The following is a 17,557-nucleotide window of genomic DNA, read 5'->3' as shown; positions in this document are numbered from 1 at the left end:
ACCAACTCTCTTTTGAGGGAGAATAAATGAAGATGGTGCCCCCAAATACAAAAAGCTTTGAAAGGGGCCCAGACTGAAAGCTTCTTGGAGGAGAACATGGCATGACTCAACAACCTAAATATCTCAAAGTATAGATATTACAGGGCTCCAGTGAACTTTTGGAGGAAAAATAATGAACGCATCAGGATCTTGAATATAGGGCATTGAGACTGCAGCATCTGAAACATTGGCTTTGGCAGTGACTCATGAAAACACAATTGAAAATTGAAATGAGATACTGTGGACCTCCTGCTTAGCTAGCTGATTGCTGGGTCAGCTGGGACAGACAGCAGTAACTCTCCATCCATGACTCTGTTTAAGATACACCAGTTACAGATAGGTAGCCGTGTTGGTCTGCCATAGTCAAACAAGATCTCAAAGTAGCTGTTTTACTACAAAGGAATTTCAGAAATAGACTGGAAAGAGAAGCTGCTGAATTGCAACTTATTACCAAACTTAAAACCATGGAGAGACCTGGTCTGAACAAAGACACTGGATTCTTATCTCATTATACATGACAAAGCCATTTTTCACCTTCTCACCCCTTGCTTTTTCCTGTAAGACCTATTGCAGTCATTAAGAGTCGTCAACAGGCTCATCACAGCTATCTGCCAATCACCCATTCCCACCACCCTTCTGAGTAATACCCCTCCCCACCTTCTCACTATATAGAAGGGTCTGGTGACTTCTGTTTCAGTGTATCTGAAGAAGTGTGCATGCACACGAAAGCTCATACCAAGAACTAACTTAGTTGGTCTTTAAGGTGCTACTGGAAGGAATTTTTTTTGTTTTAAGATACACCAGTGTAACTTGTTCATTCTGAGCCAAGACTGATGTAAGCCCCCCAACACAACACCCTAGCATAAAAAAACTGACTTTGTGAAGGCTTTTCAAGACCTGTTATTCACTTGCCAGGCTTAGCTTGAGCCGCAGCAGAGCTGCCATTGAGTGGCTTTGCATCTTGCTTCATACCAGATCCTTGTGCATAGGATGGCTGCCCAGAGCTTCCATAACACCAGAACTACTGGGAAGTTAGAGGGATGTAGTAGTAGCATCACCACCATTCACTATACATTCACTATACATTCATTATATATGTATGATATGGTTAAAAGAAGACAACTCCTTACAGAAAGTCATCAAAAAGTTCAGGAGAGGGAGGTTCCCTGAAAGTCAAGACACTTGAGGTCATATAGATTTGAGACATAATGCCAGCAATGATGAGGTCTCCTGAGCAATAATATTGGTGAAGAATAGGAAGAGGGTCTACAATGGAACACCGAGCAACAGGAAGCTTGCACACAACTTGAGGCGGCAACACTAATACCAACAATACAAATGCTACCATTTTACAGGAGGGGATCTTCATTTTGGAAGACAGTTAATCTTTCTCCCCACCCCTGAATAGCAAACCTTACTAGAATGGCAACTCACTCAGCTGATTCAATGCTAGAAGCATGCAACATGCATAATCAGTGATCAGAGCTACAGAGCCGTGTGTGTCTATAGTTCAACCTCCAAATGGCACTGTGGGGGTATTAATAACATCTGCAAGTGTAAGTCTGTTATTTGGAATGTGGTCATTGGATATCCCTTAGGATGGAGAGAAAAGTAGCAGCAATTGTGATTAATGATAATTACAGAAGGCATAATCAAATTCTCAGTGACTTTGGCAAAAAAAGTCAGCAATACATCTCAGCCAAAGCATTGTCTACCAAATATGAGTAAGTGCTATTAATTCATAAAAGTGGATTAAATTCTTCCTCCCCAAATGCAATTGGAATACTTCAAAGTTCAAAAGAAAACTTCAACTGCTTTGGAGTATTCAAAGTTTTTCCATATGCATTTTCCTACTTCAGAAGTCTGCAGACATTTCTGTCCCATTATGGTATAAATAATTAACCTCTACCATTACAGCTTACTTGATAAATTTTGGGCCCAGAAAAGAAGGAAGCTGATAAAATGTTAAAAGGTGCTCCACTCCCCCCCCCTTATTCTGCTTTGTGGTGAGAGATCTGAAGATGTGAATTTGGGGAAAGCCCCCCCTTTCTAATACCCAGGTTAGATATCTGGGCCACTGAAACTGATCTCAGTTCCCATTTAGGAGTTCATTAGGTAACTTGGCCCCCAACTGTTTACAATACAATATAGAATGAGGGTCCTTATCAGGTGCAACCAACAACAACAACAACAACAACAACAACAACAACAACAACAACAACAATAATATATTTTTATTTATACCCCGCCCTCCCCAGCCAAGGCCGGGCTCAGAGCGGCTTACAAGCAATAATAAAAACAAGATGAATGATTACAACTTAAAAACAAAAATAAAATACAACATTAAAATAATGGAACATTAAAATATTAAAATGTAGCCTCATCGCAGGAGGAGAAGGAAAAGAAAGATGAAAACACACATATATTAAAATACTACAACCAACATATACAAAAGGAAAATGCATAATAATGCAGATGGGGCAATGAACATTAATACTATGGATCCATTTTGACCATTAGGTCTTGTTCGACTATGTCCCAATTAGTCCTACAGCTATCCTGTTCTGAACACATCCAGACCAATAAGTAGATGTGACTGGATTTCTAATTATTTATTGGTGAAGCATTTGGTTACATCAGCTTCTGGCATGCAAGTGATATGCAACACCACCATCCACTAACTGGATGACAGCTCATCCTTGGAGGCCGAAAAAGAGTGCTGTGAAACAGGACTGTGTTCTTGTCCCAACCCTCTTTGGCATTTATCCCTGATGCTCTCATATGAATTCAGCACAACTGAAGACGGTGTGTACTTTCATTCAAGGCATGATGGAGGTCTGTACAACCTGACATGTCTCTGCATCAGGACGATTGTAGCAGGTCCTTATCTGAGAGATGTTGTTTGCGGATGATAGAGCCTTGACAACATTCTCCAAGGAAGCTCCACAGAGTCCCATCATCCATTTTGACCAAGCCTGCAAGGAGTTTGGTCTTACCATCAGCCTAACAAAGGTCAACATCCTGGGTCAGGACATTGCCAGCACTCCACACATCAGCACTGGTGACCACACACTTGAGGTAGAAGACAATTTTGTCTACCTGGGTTCCAACATATCAGATGACATCTACAGGGTGACAGCAAGCCACCCTATGCTTCCAGGGTAGAAGTGGGAGAAGAGTTGGAATTAGAGTTGGTGCCTACTCAAGTGAGGAAATTATTTGGAAAGATGGATCACTGTTTTCTAATGATATGTTATTGAATCAAACAGGATGTAGTTAGAGATGAATTTAACACAACTGGTTGATTCTTTGATTTTCTCTTCTTATTAACACCTGCCTTCTGTTCAACTCAGGCCTCAGTAAAATGACATAGCATTTGGGGGAAAAGATGCAGCCCAGTAAGCCAGCACCAGATGCCAAGATGGAGAAGATCTCCACAGCCACCATGTATTTGCCCTTGGTGCTCAGGTAGGTTGGAACAAAGGACAACCACACACTACAAAAGACCAGCATGCTGAAGGTAATAAATTTGGCTTCATTAAAACTGTCAGGCAACTTTCTGGCTAGGAAAGCCACAATGAAACTGCCAAAGGCCAGTAAACTCATGAAACCCAGGACACAGTAAAACATGACAGCTGATCCTTCATTACATTCCAGTAAAATTTCTGTAGTCGTTGAATGCATGGCAAGATCCGGGAATGGGGGAGAGGTTGCCAGCCACACACAACAAATTGCAGATTGAGTAAGGGTGCAGGAGAGAATAATGGAATTGGATAATTTCCCCCCTACCCATGTTCTATATTTAGACCCTGGTCTTGTGGCCATGAAAGCGAGAGTCACAAGGGTGGTTTTGGCCAATATGCAAGAAACTACCAATGAGAAGATCATGCCAAAAGCAATTTGTCGAATGAGGCACGTCACCTTCTCAGGTTGGCCAATGAATAGCAAAGCACAAAGAAAGGAGAGCAGGAGGGAGATGAGGAGAGTATAGGTGAGGTTCCGGTTGTTGGCTTTGACTATGGGAGTGTCCTGGTGCTTAACAAAGATCCAAAGCACCCAAGCTGTGGTGATAGAAAAGGAGAGGGCAAAAGTGGCCAGACTGATCCCCAAGGGTTCTCCATAAGACAAGAAGGTTATTTTCTTGGGAAGGCATCCATCCTGGGCATTGTTTGGGTAATGATCTTGTGGACATTGAAAACAGTCATCCATGTCTGGAAAACAAAATCTGAAGAAGTGTGCATGCACACGAAAGCTCATACCAAGAACTAACTTAGTTGGTCTTTAAGGTGCTACTGGAAGGATTTTTTTTTGTTTTGGAAAACAAAAATTTAGCTTCCAAGGCAAATAACATTGTTCCTTCCTCCTTGCCTGCCTATTAACTTGAGGCCACAGCAGCAGTGGGGAGGAGGTCTTTGGGCTTCCTTCTTTCTTGGATCAGGCCCCTGCAGCAATTCTTCCACCAGTCCTGTGCTCACTCCCCAGACCCTCCTGCTGCCCTCTTCCAGGTGCCACATATCCACCTCATCCTGACAACTTGAGATGGGACACTCTGCCCTCGCTGTCATTTCCCCCAAGCAACCCTCTTCTGGGTGATATTTGCACTCCCCTGAGGCATTCCTGCACCCCATTCCTTTGCTGGCACCCTCTTCCATGCCCTCTGTGTATGGCCAATCATGGGGCCCAGGCTGACCCATGGCAATATAGTCATACTTTGGTTCTTGAACAGAATCTATTCTGGAAGTCTGTTCAATTTCCGAAAATGTTTGAAAACCAAGATGCAGCTTCCGATTGGCTGCAGGAGCTTCCTGCACTCATTCGGGAGCCGTGTCAGATGTTTGGGTTCCAAAGAATGTTCGCAAACCAGAACACTCACTTCCGGGTTTGCGGCGTCCAGGAGCCAAAACGTTTGAATCACAAGGCGTTCGGAATCTGAGGTACTACTACTGTATTTAACTGCATTCTATCAGCCAACTCCATACAATTTAAGAATCAGGGAAATTAGTTTCTGATGTGCATGTACTGGATCATACCTGATGGAGTTAATAAATACTGTCCAAATCATCTCTTACCTTCCTTGTTGGAAATCTTTCCTTCTGAACATGGGAGACAATCATAGCAGCAAGATGGCTTCCCTTCCTTTTTGGCACGACTATAACCAAAGTGGCAGTTCTGATTGCACAGAGAAGCAGGTCGTGACTATTTTTAAGAGAGAGGGAGAAGAGAGAGACGTTAGGTAGTTCATGCCTCACTGGCTCATCCAAGAAACCTGCAGTTTAGAAATCTGTTGATGTAAAGAAAAATAACAGAAGTTTTGAGTGAGGGTTCCTTTTAACGCAACCACCACAATACTAGACACAGTGTTGGAACCTCTGTCTTTAGAAACCCATAACCATGTTGTTAATTATGTTGTTATAAAAATGTTTAAAATAACTCTGAAGATTCAGGATAAAGACATTCTCTTTTAGCAATATTGTTAATGTACTAGGGCTGTGCGAGGACCCCTGGAACCTGATCTGTGGCTCCAGTCTGTAAATCTTACCTGATTTATAGCCTCATTTGGATCATGATCTGGATTTTACATACCTCCGGAAATCCCTTTGACTTGCATTGTGAAGCAAAATGGGCACAAATTTCTTGTTTATTTGACATAGTGCCATGAAGGCTGGGGACACTGTAGTCCCTACCAGGGGATTCACCCTCCCAAATTTCAGGTGGGTCACTCCAGGGGCTTCCATGCTAGTCCCCTTTAAAATTCCACTAAAAATAAAATATTACAAAGACCATGAGTGCTCACTTCTGCAACTTCTCATACTCATGTGTTTGACCAGTTTCTTACACCAAGTATTTGAGAACCTTTGTGTTTATCTTTTTAAAAACCTGGAGATAATATTAATGGGCAGGCAGCAGCCCATCTGGTGGGGTAACAAAAGTCAGGGGTCTTCCGAGGGGCAAATTGTCAGCAAAGAGAAAAAGTAAAATATTCATTGAAGTCGCAGTAGAGACTGTCATAGCATTGGCTGATTCAGGATACATACCGAATGTCTATGCCAAAGCCGACCTAAAACTGTAATCAATAAAGTTGTGGCCATTTAGATCACAAGCCATTGTCATTCCATTTTTGCAGCCTCTACACTTCCAAACTCCTCCCACTGGTGACCTCCAGCCCACTGCACTTGGGTTAAAAAATAAGATGGTGTAACACCACTAGGATGCAGAAAACAAGCTGGTCCTTAATAGTTTGAGCTCCTCACTTGAAGCTTTATAAATTTATATATTGTAACATCACGGATGGAAATCATTAATTATGTAGCTGTTGACTAAGGGGTTATTATTGGGGGCATATTGGAAAACTAATAAAAAATATTTTTAAAAGCAAGCAAGTTGGGTCCTTCTGATATTTTGTAATGAGAAACTATAAATGCAGCAGCAGCAATGATTAGCAGAGAAAATTTAAAAACACAGCAATTTTTTTTTAAAAAAAAAAAGAACACAGAGAAGGATAGGACTGGGATTGACTGGGAAAACAAACCTCTTCAGTGTCACACTGCCCAGCATGTGATTGGAGAGTGTTGGGTGGGGTGAGATCCTATGAGATCCTTCCTGAGATCCTTTCTGCCCCCTTCCCTTCTCTCCACCTAGGCGTTCTCCTTAACTTCAATTATAATTAACAGTTGCCACATTGCAGAGACAATCTGGCTTAAAAAGGGCTGCTCTGAGGTACAAAATGGAACAGATTTCTACAAACTGATTTTGGACGCACTGGTCCACCCTGTAGTGATTTGTAGCTGCTTCAACCCTATCAGGATAGGACACCCATTGGCCTGAATGGGCCTGGTTCAGTCTGGGAGTTGGCTGAATCTGCTGCATAGCCAATTATATCACACCATAGAATTGTTGGAAAGGATCCCAAGAGTCATTTAGTTGAACCCCCATATGTTAGAAAACAGTAATTAGACAACCTATTCAGTCCCTTTGAATATCAAGAAGGGACAGCCCCAAAGCTTCCTGAATGCTTTCATCAAAATTAATCCTTGTCCCTCTGTCCGATGTGTTGAGCTCTCGTTTGATCCTGATGTATTCCTCATCAATATTGGAATCATTGCTTTGGAAGATGATCTAGATTGGTGCTGTGGTCCCAGATCTCCCAGCCACATTTAATTTAACTGTGAGGGATATCTGTTTTAGGGTTTAACCAATGAAACATTTATTGACCATTGAGGAAATGAATGGAGAATCCCTGGAGTGGACTTTACCTGGTTGAACCTGTTGGGCCACACAATGGCATCATAATCCAAGCTGAAGCCTTCTTCGGGGGCAAGCTGTGTGTCCATCGCTCCAACTTTGACTCTAATAAAGGACTCATTTGGCAACACAATCCAATTGATTATATCAAATCCAGTAATTAATTCCCCATTTTGGTCAAGGGAAACTTCCCCCCCAACACTATTGTTAAAAGAGACTCTTCTCAGAATTTTGTGGAGCTAGATCAAAGGGAGAATAAAAAATGGATTTCATAACGATTTGTTGAACAGTTTACATTTACAAGAAGCTGATTACATTTCACATGTGAGGGCTATGGTTCATTGTTCTTTAAAAAAAACTATGCAGGTTAATCTTTGTCATTTTTGTATAAGGGACTTATTAGAAACTGATTGTGTAACAAATTGATTAATTAATTAGAGGAAAGGATATAAATTATTTTTAAAAAGAAACCAGAGAACAGTTACACCTTCCTGCCCTCCATGTCTTAGTAGTGCATTTACTATAATATTTTTATCCCACCTGCACAACTCTCAAAGCAGTTAACACCATAGGGTGCAAAATGACATAAAATGACATAAATCAATTTCTAGATACTCACAGATATAGTAAACTCTATTAGTTTAGGGTTGCCATATTTCAAACCATTAAAATCTGGACAGAACAATTGTTTTGGGAGCAAAGTTGTTGAGCTTTATTGGCAAAATTGCAGGGGGGGAAACTAACTACCATTTTTGAGCTATTTTTATGGAAAATCAGCAAAAACGGCACTGCTGACATTTGACCGATTACTTAGACATTTGACAATTTCCGCCCAGACACTTCTGCTGGCTGCAGTATTCTGTATATGTCTGGGAAAATCTGGACATATGGCAACCCTATGTTGGACTCTCTCATTACCTGCCAGGAGTGTAGACTTAGGAAATCCCATTTCTCTTCTTCTGCCATTGCTCTGTATTTTATTGTGTGGTGATGCATAGCATTCAGAGCATGTGCAAGAGCATATAGAGCATTGTAGACGGCATAGCTGTGGCTACTTGTCTTCATTTCAAAAACAGATGCAGGAAGGTCCTCCAGCTTCTCCTCCCCAGTGCAACATTTGTTGTGTGCTTTCTCTAGAGATGGATGAGGGAAAACACATTCAAATGCTGCTTCCCAGAAGTCTCTGATAAAGCCATCTTCAACTTCCAAGTTAGGATTTCTCATCTGAAGAAATTTCTGGAATCCAGGAATCTCCTTTGAGTGGACTGCAAAGGATAGAGCTCCATGGAAGACTTGTACGTCCAAATATTTCACAAATGAACACGAAGCGAAATCCATCTGGGCTGTCATAACCCAGACCTTTGTCTTGGATTGCATTGGTATATCATCTGTTCCTTGAAGCTTGAGCATGGCCCGCATTACCATCATGGTATGAATTTCACCATTCACAAGCACAACATTGGCAGTGCTTTCCATAATAATATCCAATGCTTTTGAATATTCCTCAAGTGTTTCATAAAACTCACTGGAAAATGTTAGTTTGGGAAATGTTTCTTGAAAAGCAATGCAAATGCCTCTCTCGGCAAACTTGGGAAGAACATTTTGTACAAACATCTCTCCAGTGTCGTCTTCCAGAAATAACACCCCAATCCATATCCATCTGAAATGCAGCAGGAGCTGGAGAATCCCCTTATATTGATGAGACCCCTTTGGGAACATCTGATGGAGAAAAGCTCCTTGGATGTTGCTATTTGTCACAGGAGAAGAGCCGTAGATGAGCTAAAGAGAATAATTTTTAAAAGAGTGTCACAACATTAAGATATCAGGTTTCAACAAAACTAAATATTTTGGGGCTTTTTTTCTTCAATTAATGTTTATGGACAAGAAGGTTCCCCACACACACCCAAAAAATAATTCCATTAGGTTAATAGAATTAGAAGGGAGTGGTTTTGCAAAAGTATTGATGTAAGTGACTTTTAATTATACAGTGGTACCTCGGGTTACATACGCTTCAGGTTACAGACTCCGCTAACCCAGAAATAGTACCTCGGGTTAAGATCTTTGCTTCAGGATGAGAACAGAAATCATGCTCTGGCAGCGCAGCAGCAGCAGCGGGAGGCCCCATAAGCTAAAGTGGTGCTTCAGGTTAAGAACGGACCTCCGGAACGAATTAAGTACTTAACCCGAGGTACCACTGTACAAGGCAGGTGGGTGTATATATATCAATTCATACAAAACATCAAATAATTTTACAATAACTGGACATAATAACTATACCATAAAAACCCTACAAAAAAGAGTTAACATCAGAAATCAGGCAACTATGGTAGAAAGATGGACTCTTCACTGCCTACATAAAACTGATGGTATATAAAACTTTTCAGCAGGCATTTACAAGTTGAAGCAGAAGACACCTGCTGAGTCTCTGTTGACTTTTGTGGAGAGTGTGGCAAAATTTTTGAGTGACGCCATGAAATTACGCCCCTATAGATCTTTAGAGCCATCTTTGCTTCTCACGATATCTGGATGGTTTTATCCCAAAGTACCTCCTACTATGTTTTGTTACCTGTGTTGTGTTCTGATCCATATATACAATGCACTATTTTTATGCCCATAAAGGAGATTGGCTTGAACTGAATTGAGTCAATACTGTGCAAATCGCTAAAAGCTTGGTTTCTTGTGGTAGTCAAATGAGCCTTGTCAACTCATGGAATGACAAGAGATGCTCCTGCATATGATCTTAGTGATTGAGCTGGGATATAAGGGTTCAGGCAGTCCTTGAGGTACCCTGGACATAAGCTTTGTAAATTTGGGTGATGTATATATGCAGTTGGCATGCTAGTAATAGAACAGTGAGTAGAACAAGAAAGCAAGTGTATGTTAGAAAGATATGGGAACAGGTGTGTGTGCGTGTGTGTGTGTGTGTGTGTGAGAGAGAGAGAGAGAGAGAGAGAGAGAGAGAGAGAGAGAGAGAGAGAGATAACTAGGTGCAACAAATTTAAGGTCAGCTAGCGTACTGATTTACTCCCTGGAAAAGACCCTGATGTTGGGAAAGATGGAGGGCACAAGGAGAAGGGAATGACAGAGGATGAAATGGTTGGACAGTTTTCTCAAAGCTACCAGCATGAATTTTACCAAACTGCGGGAGGCAGTGGAAGACAGGAGGGCCTGGCGTGCTCTGGTCCAGGGGGTCACGAAGAGTTGGACACCACTAAACGACTAAACAACAACAACAGCGTGCTGATTTAAAGGAAATTATGTCGTACAGATTTGCCAGTAATAGTTGATTGATTGAATACTGTGTTAAGGTGATAAAAAAAGCATTTTCCATTTCAAACAATGCAGATCATGGATCATGTTTCTGAAGCCTTAAGAAAGAAAGACATTCCCTGTACAGGCAAAGGGTGAGACTAAATCTATCTACCTGGCATTTATGGATATTATGTTTAGAGAAGAAATGCTTCTCTCCACTGTAGCACTCAAATATCTACACACAGCTTGAAGGCAGCGCTTTCCATACTAGTACTGATTGCTTTGGAACTTTATTCTACTGATTCAATTAACATTAGAAAATGTGATTTTTGTAAACTTTTGCATGAAATCAAAACACAAACCTCCCTCAGCAAACAGGGTAAGAATGTTTTGGACAAATTTCTCACCAGCAAATGTCTATACACCTAACTTACTTGTGGCATCTTGTACATAGACAGGACAGCTGACATGTAGAGACATAAGTCTGAGTTAGGTCCCCCAACAGCTGCTACTGGAGTGCTCTCACCATCACACTTGTAGTTGGGGGTGAGTCTGCCCCGTCCAGAGAGGAGTTCCACTGAAGCATGATAAGTCCAGCCTGCGGTGAAATGGCTGTTATATATGTGGCAGCCCAGTGTGACATTGGGTAAGATATAGGGGTTTTCATTTATCTCCTCTACAGCAAATACAAAGGCCATAATGTGCTGGTAGAGTTGTGTCACTGACCTGGAAATGAGATTCATATATAAAAATGCACAGAACTAAATTAAACCAGAGGTGAATGAAATTGATAGCCACTTTTGATAACAAAGAACTGGCAAGACTGAGAGATGAAACTATGGCAAAGCTACAAGGAGCAACTGATGAGCTGGAAGAACTCACTTGATGAATTGGGAGAATACAGGCATATGGAGAAATGAAGCAACTCAGTGATAGAACTGGGATTCTGGGAAACATAAATGAGGTTATAAATGGAGACATGGAGAGATTTCTGGGCATCTGTGGAATGGAGAGAGAAAGAGCTCTCCCTACGACTCGGTGTGATCCCAGGTTACAAAGCTATTAAATCCCTGGCACGCTTTGTGAAAAAAGAATGGAAGAAATGCAAATGGAAACGTAAATGGGATCAAGCTGGAAAAACATAGCAAATACTACAAGAAGTGGAAATTGAAGGTAAGAACTGAGTGTGGACCAATGTATATTGAATATTGTCTCAATGTATGTTCACAGATGTGATACTCTTATACATACAGAGAGGGAAAGATTTATCGTTATTTAATATGGAGGTATGCTTGCTGAAATTGTTGGAGGCAAAGCTGGTATGTTTAGCTACTGAAAAACTATTGCTGACTTTTAACAATATTATAAATTGGGAACCGTTTTTGGACTTGTTTGAAATTGAAGGTGAACACACAATAACTGGATTTCAAGATTGGAAAAATACTGGTTCATGGAAAGGAGAATACTTGAACGTTGTGGAGTGAATGTTCTGAATCATTCTTTTTATGTAACTGACAGACAGAATCTGAAGCCCTTTTATTTTATTTTTTCCTGTTTTTCTTTCTTTTCTTCTCTCCTTTCTTTTTCTATAAAGATATCTAGGTGTCTCAAAAAGACCAATGGCTTCAGGGTACAAGAAAGGAGATTCTGACTAAACATCAGGAAGAGATTCCTGATGGTAAAAACTCTTCAACAGGGTAACCGACTCCCTTGGAAGGTTGTGGACTCACCTACATTGGTAGTTTTTAAGCAGAATTTGGGTGGCCATCTGTCATGCATGCTTTAGTTGAGATTCCTGCGTTACAGGGAGTTGGACTAGATGACCCTCAGGGTCCCTTCCAACTCAACAATTTTATGATTCTATTAATTAATATGCACCCAGTGTAGGAGAATGTTTGGTAACATTGGCAGACAAATATGGATGTGTTGTTCCCCTGAGCAGGAGGACATATGCATTCACATCACTCAACTATACATAGCAATACTTTAGTTACTACTGAATTCTGGAAAACTCAAAAAATAGAATGTGCTTTTCTTATATGAATTGCAATTTATTTTGAGTTAAATCCTGAGATATTTTGTAATCAAGGTTGTGCATTTGGAAATTTCACATATTCATCACACATTTACATGTGTCTCAGAGTCATGCTTCCCACAGCAATGTGCATGTATTTTTCTAGGGCAGAAACTTAATATTTGCTACTAATATTATTACTTTTGTTACTACAAGTCCTCATCCCATTACTGTTGCTGTTGCTGCTGCTGATAAGATCAGGGGGAAGATTTTTAAAATGAGTTGAGGACATTGTAGTTCTCATTATTCTAAGGATAACCTAAAACTCACTATTTGAAAGTGATGAACCATTCCTTTCAGCATAGGTGACCGATAAACAATAAATGAATCCAAAACTGAAAATGGGAAATATGGTGGCCGGGGGGGGGGGAGTCTCTACACAAATAATGTGAAAAGTACTAAAAGCTGTTGATTTTGAAACAGAAATAGTTTAAAAGAGCTACTCACAATTGTGTGTTTGCTCACTACGGACAGACACTGTTTATAAAGCAAATTTACCCTCAACCATAAACACTGGAACTGTTAAAAGGGAAAAAATGGTGCATAATGATGAAATATTATAGTTAAAGCTAAAGTTTTCCCTGTAGTGATGTATGGAAGTGAGAGCTGGACCATCAAGAAGGCTGATCGCCGAAGAATTGATGCTTTTGAATTCTGGAGCTGGAGGAGACTCTTGAGAGTCCCATGGACTGCAAGAAGATCAAACCTATCCATTCTGAAGGAAACCAGCCCTGAGTGCTCACTGGAAGGACAGATCCTGAAGCTGAGGCTCCAAGACTTTGGCCACCTCATGAGAAGAGAAGACTCCCTGGAAAAGACCCTGATGTTGGGAAAGATGGAGGGCGCAAGGAGAAGGGGACTGCAGAGGACCAGATGGTGGGACAGTGTTCTTGAAGCTACCACATGAGTTTGACCGAACTGCGGGAGGCAGTGGAAGACAGGAGTGCCTGGCGTGCTCTGGTCCAGGGGGTCACGAAGAGGTGGACACAACTAAATGACTAAACAACAATATCACAAATGTGGAATATTTTGATTACAGGTGTATAATATGGTTAGCAAAGTACATCTCCTTACACATTATCATCAAAGAGTTCAGCAGATGGGGACTCCTCGAAGGTTGTTATACTTGAAGCTATATAAAGCTGTGACATAATGCCAGCAATGATGAGGTCTCCAGACTGATAATATTGGTGAAGAATAGGAAGAGGGTCCCAGATGCAACACTGAGAAATAAGAACCTTGCATGCAACTGGTAGCAGCAGCAATAGTAACAAGTTTGCAAATAGTGCTATCTTGAAGGGGAAAATTTTAATTTCTTCCCATACTGTCATTTGACTGTCCCTGAATGACAACATCTGAGCAGAATAGCCACACATGTAGCTGACGCAAAGCCGGAATTACACGATGTAAAAAAACCAGTAATCAGACCGACAGAGCCCTGGCTCTCAGTAACACAGATAGTGAATGACATTGGGGATATTAATAACACCCAGCAGTCTTGGTTCATAATTCTGCATTTGTCCACTGGAATTCCCTAGCAGCAATGAGAAGAAGTAGACGTAATTATGATTAATTTTGTAATTACAGGACAGACCATAATCTGCTCTGGCTTTTAAGTTTTTTGTCACATTGCAAGAAAAAAAACATGTTTTTCATATCTCACCAAAGTCTTAACTGGCGCTCCTGAATGGGCGATCAAGAAAGTTATAATGAGAAACAGTGGAAAACAACTGTGGAAATTGGGACCACACACATACACACAAGTTCTACAAATGGATAACCATTTTCTAATAAACCTATTCATTGATGTTGTGTATAACCTTGAATAAATTCTAACAGGGCCATCTTTTCAAAACTTGAATACATCCATAATCCAAATTAAATATCCAATGTATAAGAGTTATCATATGTATTTCCCAATATGTATTAAGAGCTTCAATCAATTAAAATACAGCTTAAAATCAGATTAAGATCAAAGTAAAATCAGATGGCAGCCCTCCGGTCCAACTATTTATGGTGGTCTTATATGGGCTGCTTGGAAGAGCTAGGGAGGCCGCCTACATGCAGGGTCTTATAGAAGGTCCTTATAAAGGGGGGGGGGTTAGACTGGGCCCCGACCAAAGGCATGGCAGAGTAGCTCCATCTTGCAGGCCCTGCAGAAAGATGTCAAATCCTGCAGGGCTCTGGTCTCTTGCAACAGAGTGTTCCACAAGGCTGGGGCCAGGGCCAGGTGAGAATAGTAATAAATGCCTTGGAGTTTTATGAAAGAAATATCAATAAACCATTTGCAATGTTCTTTTGGGACCCAGAAAAGGCTTTTGATAATATATCTTGGGTCCTCTTAAGAAAAGTAATTGAAATCATGGAATTTGGAGATAACAGGAAGAGCTATTACTGCCATATGTTCAGAACAATACGCAAATTTAATAGTAAATGGGATACTTTCTGAGAAATGTAGTTATGAAAGGTGCAATAGAAGGTTGCCTACTTTCACCACTATTGCTTATTTTGGTTGTAGAGACCTTATGAAGTCAAACCTCGGTTGCCAAATGCCTCCATTTTGGAATGTTTTGGCTCCCGAATGCCGAAAACCCAGAATTAAGTCTTCCGGTTTTTGAACGTTTATCAGAAGCCAAACGTCTGGTGTGACTTCCGCTTGCGTGCAGGAAGCTCCTGCAGCCAATTGAAAGCTGTGCCTTGGTTGTCGAAGATTTTGTCGAAGCTGAATGGGCTTCTGGAATGGATTACGTTAAACAACCAATGATTTACTGTAACGATAATAGTCTTTTAACCTTTCAATGATAACATATAATTATAAAATTGTTTATGTATACAATTGCAGCAAGGATTGGAAAAATAAGTAGCATAACAGATCTGAAAGAAACATTTTGCTGGGTTTATGCCTTATGTAGAATGCTAAATGGGAGGAGTTCTGGAATCCCTGACATCACAAGGGAGGTGGTTCTTAGCCAGTGGGAAGATGAAGCACCCTTAAGAAGAAAAGAGATTGGTATATGACAGCACCAAGTTATCCAAACAGAAAAAGGTCTGGAGGGTGGAAAACATTCATTATGAGCTGTGATATTTCTAGGGCCCTATTCCAGGGCCAAAAGGTCACAAAGAGGGGAATGATCAGGAGGTTTATGAAACTACAGATCATTTTTCTCTTTTAAATACTAGAACTCAGGTTCATCCAATGAAACTGAGTGGTGGTCCATTCTAGGGCTGTCTACAGGTGCTCTCTTGCCAGTGCCCCCTAATGGCTATTTGACCAATGGCAACCACCAAACAAGCAAGAGGTCCTTTGGATTTCACTGGACAGACTCTTAGGTGGAGACAAAAGTTTATTAATTGGTAAACATTAGCAAAGAAATTGATCAGCAACATAGAATGGAGTCTAATATAAAGCCAACAGCAACGGGAATAAACTACAAAATTGCAATATAACCAATAAGCAAAAAATCTTAGGCAACAATAATCGCAATACAGATAGAATAGGTACAGTTCTACATATCTCCCCAGCTGAGGGAGATTTGAAAGACTTATCTGGGACACTTCAGACTGGCTGATGGTTGTTCTTTTCACATTCTGGGCCCTGAAGATCCCGGGCTCCAGGGAGATCAGACTGGCCTCGACCAGAGCCAGGGCCTTTTTGGCTGTGGCCCCGACCTGGTGGAATGTTCTCTCACAAGAGACCAAGGCTCTGCAAGATATGACATCCTTCCGCAGGGCTTGCAAGATGGAGCTGTTTCTCCAGGCCTTTGGTCTGGGTTCAGTCTGACTCATTTTCTCTTTGTATAAGAATAAGCATGAAGGAGGTTTCCCAGCCTACTCACAGGTCTTTATAATATCAGTGGAAACAGTTGGTCCTGGCGAATATTAAGCGCTTTCAATTTTAACTTGAGGATCATCATTTGTCCAGTTTTAATTTTAATTGATTTGAATTAATTTTTGGATGCATTTTAATTGATTGCTTGTTTTATGCATATTGTATTGTTTATATGATGTTAGCCTCTCTGAGCCCAGCTCCAGTCAGGGAGGGTACAAATAAAAATTTATTATTATTTATTATTATTCTGGAATGGAACATAGAACAATGTATCAAGGTCTCACTGTCTCCTTCAGCTGCTGGCCCTTATATAGTCCATAGCTTAGGTCTCATGCCACGCTGGCAACAGATGTAATTCATGATGTAATTGCATTCCCATCCTTTGATGTAATTATGTTCCCATCCTGTGTGGCCCTCATCCCACCCCCAAAGCCGTGGAAGAGGTGCTGACTGTGGGAGGCCCAGCGGGCCTCAGGCTGCACCACCCGTGCGGCCCCAAACCAACCCTGATGCCAGGAAGGAGGTGCCATCCATGGTAAGGTAAGGCCTAAGCCAGCCCCACCCTGGCCCCAATCTCCTGCCTGGTCCCAGATCATGATCAGAAAATACAAGTCTTTGGCAATCCCATTTGCTAGCTCAGATGGCTTCAAAATGGAATTAGACAGCAGCCCTCTTGGTTTCTTCTTTAAAAGCCACAGCATCAGCTATCAGGCTGGGTCTTTGCAAACAGAAAACAAAATGCCACACCTGGAGAGCCTGTGTAACAGCTTCCCCTCTGCTTCTTTTCCAGTTCCAACTCATGGTCTCCAAAATCTTGCTAGATTCAATTGGATTTACATGCATCTCACTGAGACTGGATCTTGTACGCCATCTTTTCTGATGATCAGGAGGTAGTTCTATAATTAAATGTATATACCTTCCATCAAGGGTGGGGAACATGTGGCCCTCCAGATGTTATTGGTCTACAACACATATCACCCTCAACTATTGACCATGATTCCTGTGATGGAGGGCACTGGCAGCCAGGAACATCTGAAGACCTCATAGATCCTGTGGCTGTTGGATGGAGTCCACACGCTTCCCTGGCGCTCTGCTCCCCACTGGACCCCCAGGGATAGCTC

General features: G+C 41.3%; 1 protein-coding gene across 3 annotated transcripts in view; it reads left to right on the top strand.

The window, feature by feature from the left end:
• The window catches only part of LOC309358607 (C-type lectin domain family 10 member A-like), a 90,477-nt gene that overhangs the window by 63,170 nt on the left and 9,750 nt on the right, over window positions 1-17,557 (top strand). The window contains exon 1 of one of the 3 annotated variants that reach the window (XM_081891957.1): window positions 17,197-17,326. The exons of 1 other annotated variant lie outside the window; for it this stretch is intronic. The gene's annotated coding sequence lies outside the window, so the exon portion shown is untranslated. Of the gene's footprint in view, window positions 1-17,196; window positions 17,327-17,557 lie in introns of those variants that run through there. One more of the 3 variants, XM_081891958.1, reaches the window with a different exon arrangement.

Source organism: Podarcis melisellensis (genome assembly GCF_964234715.1).
Source record: "Podarcis melisellensis genome assembly, chromosome: 16".
Taxonomy (NCBI): Eukaryota; Metazoa; Chordata; class Lepidosauria; order Squamata; family Lacertidae; genus Podarcis; species Podarcis melisellensis.
Note: the sequence above shows the minus strand (reverse complement) of the source record. Positions and strands in the feature narration are given on the sequence as shown.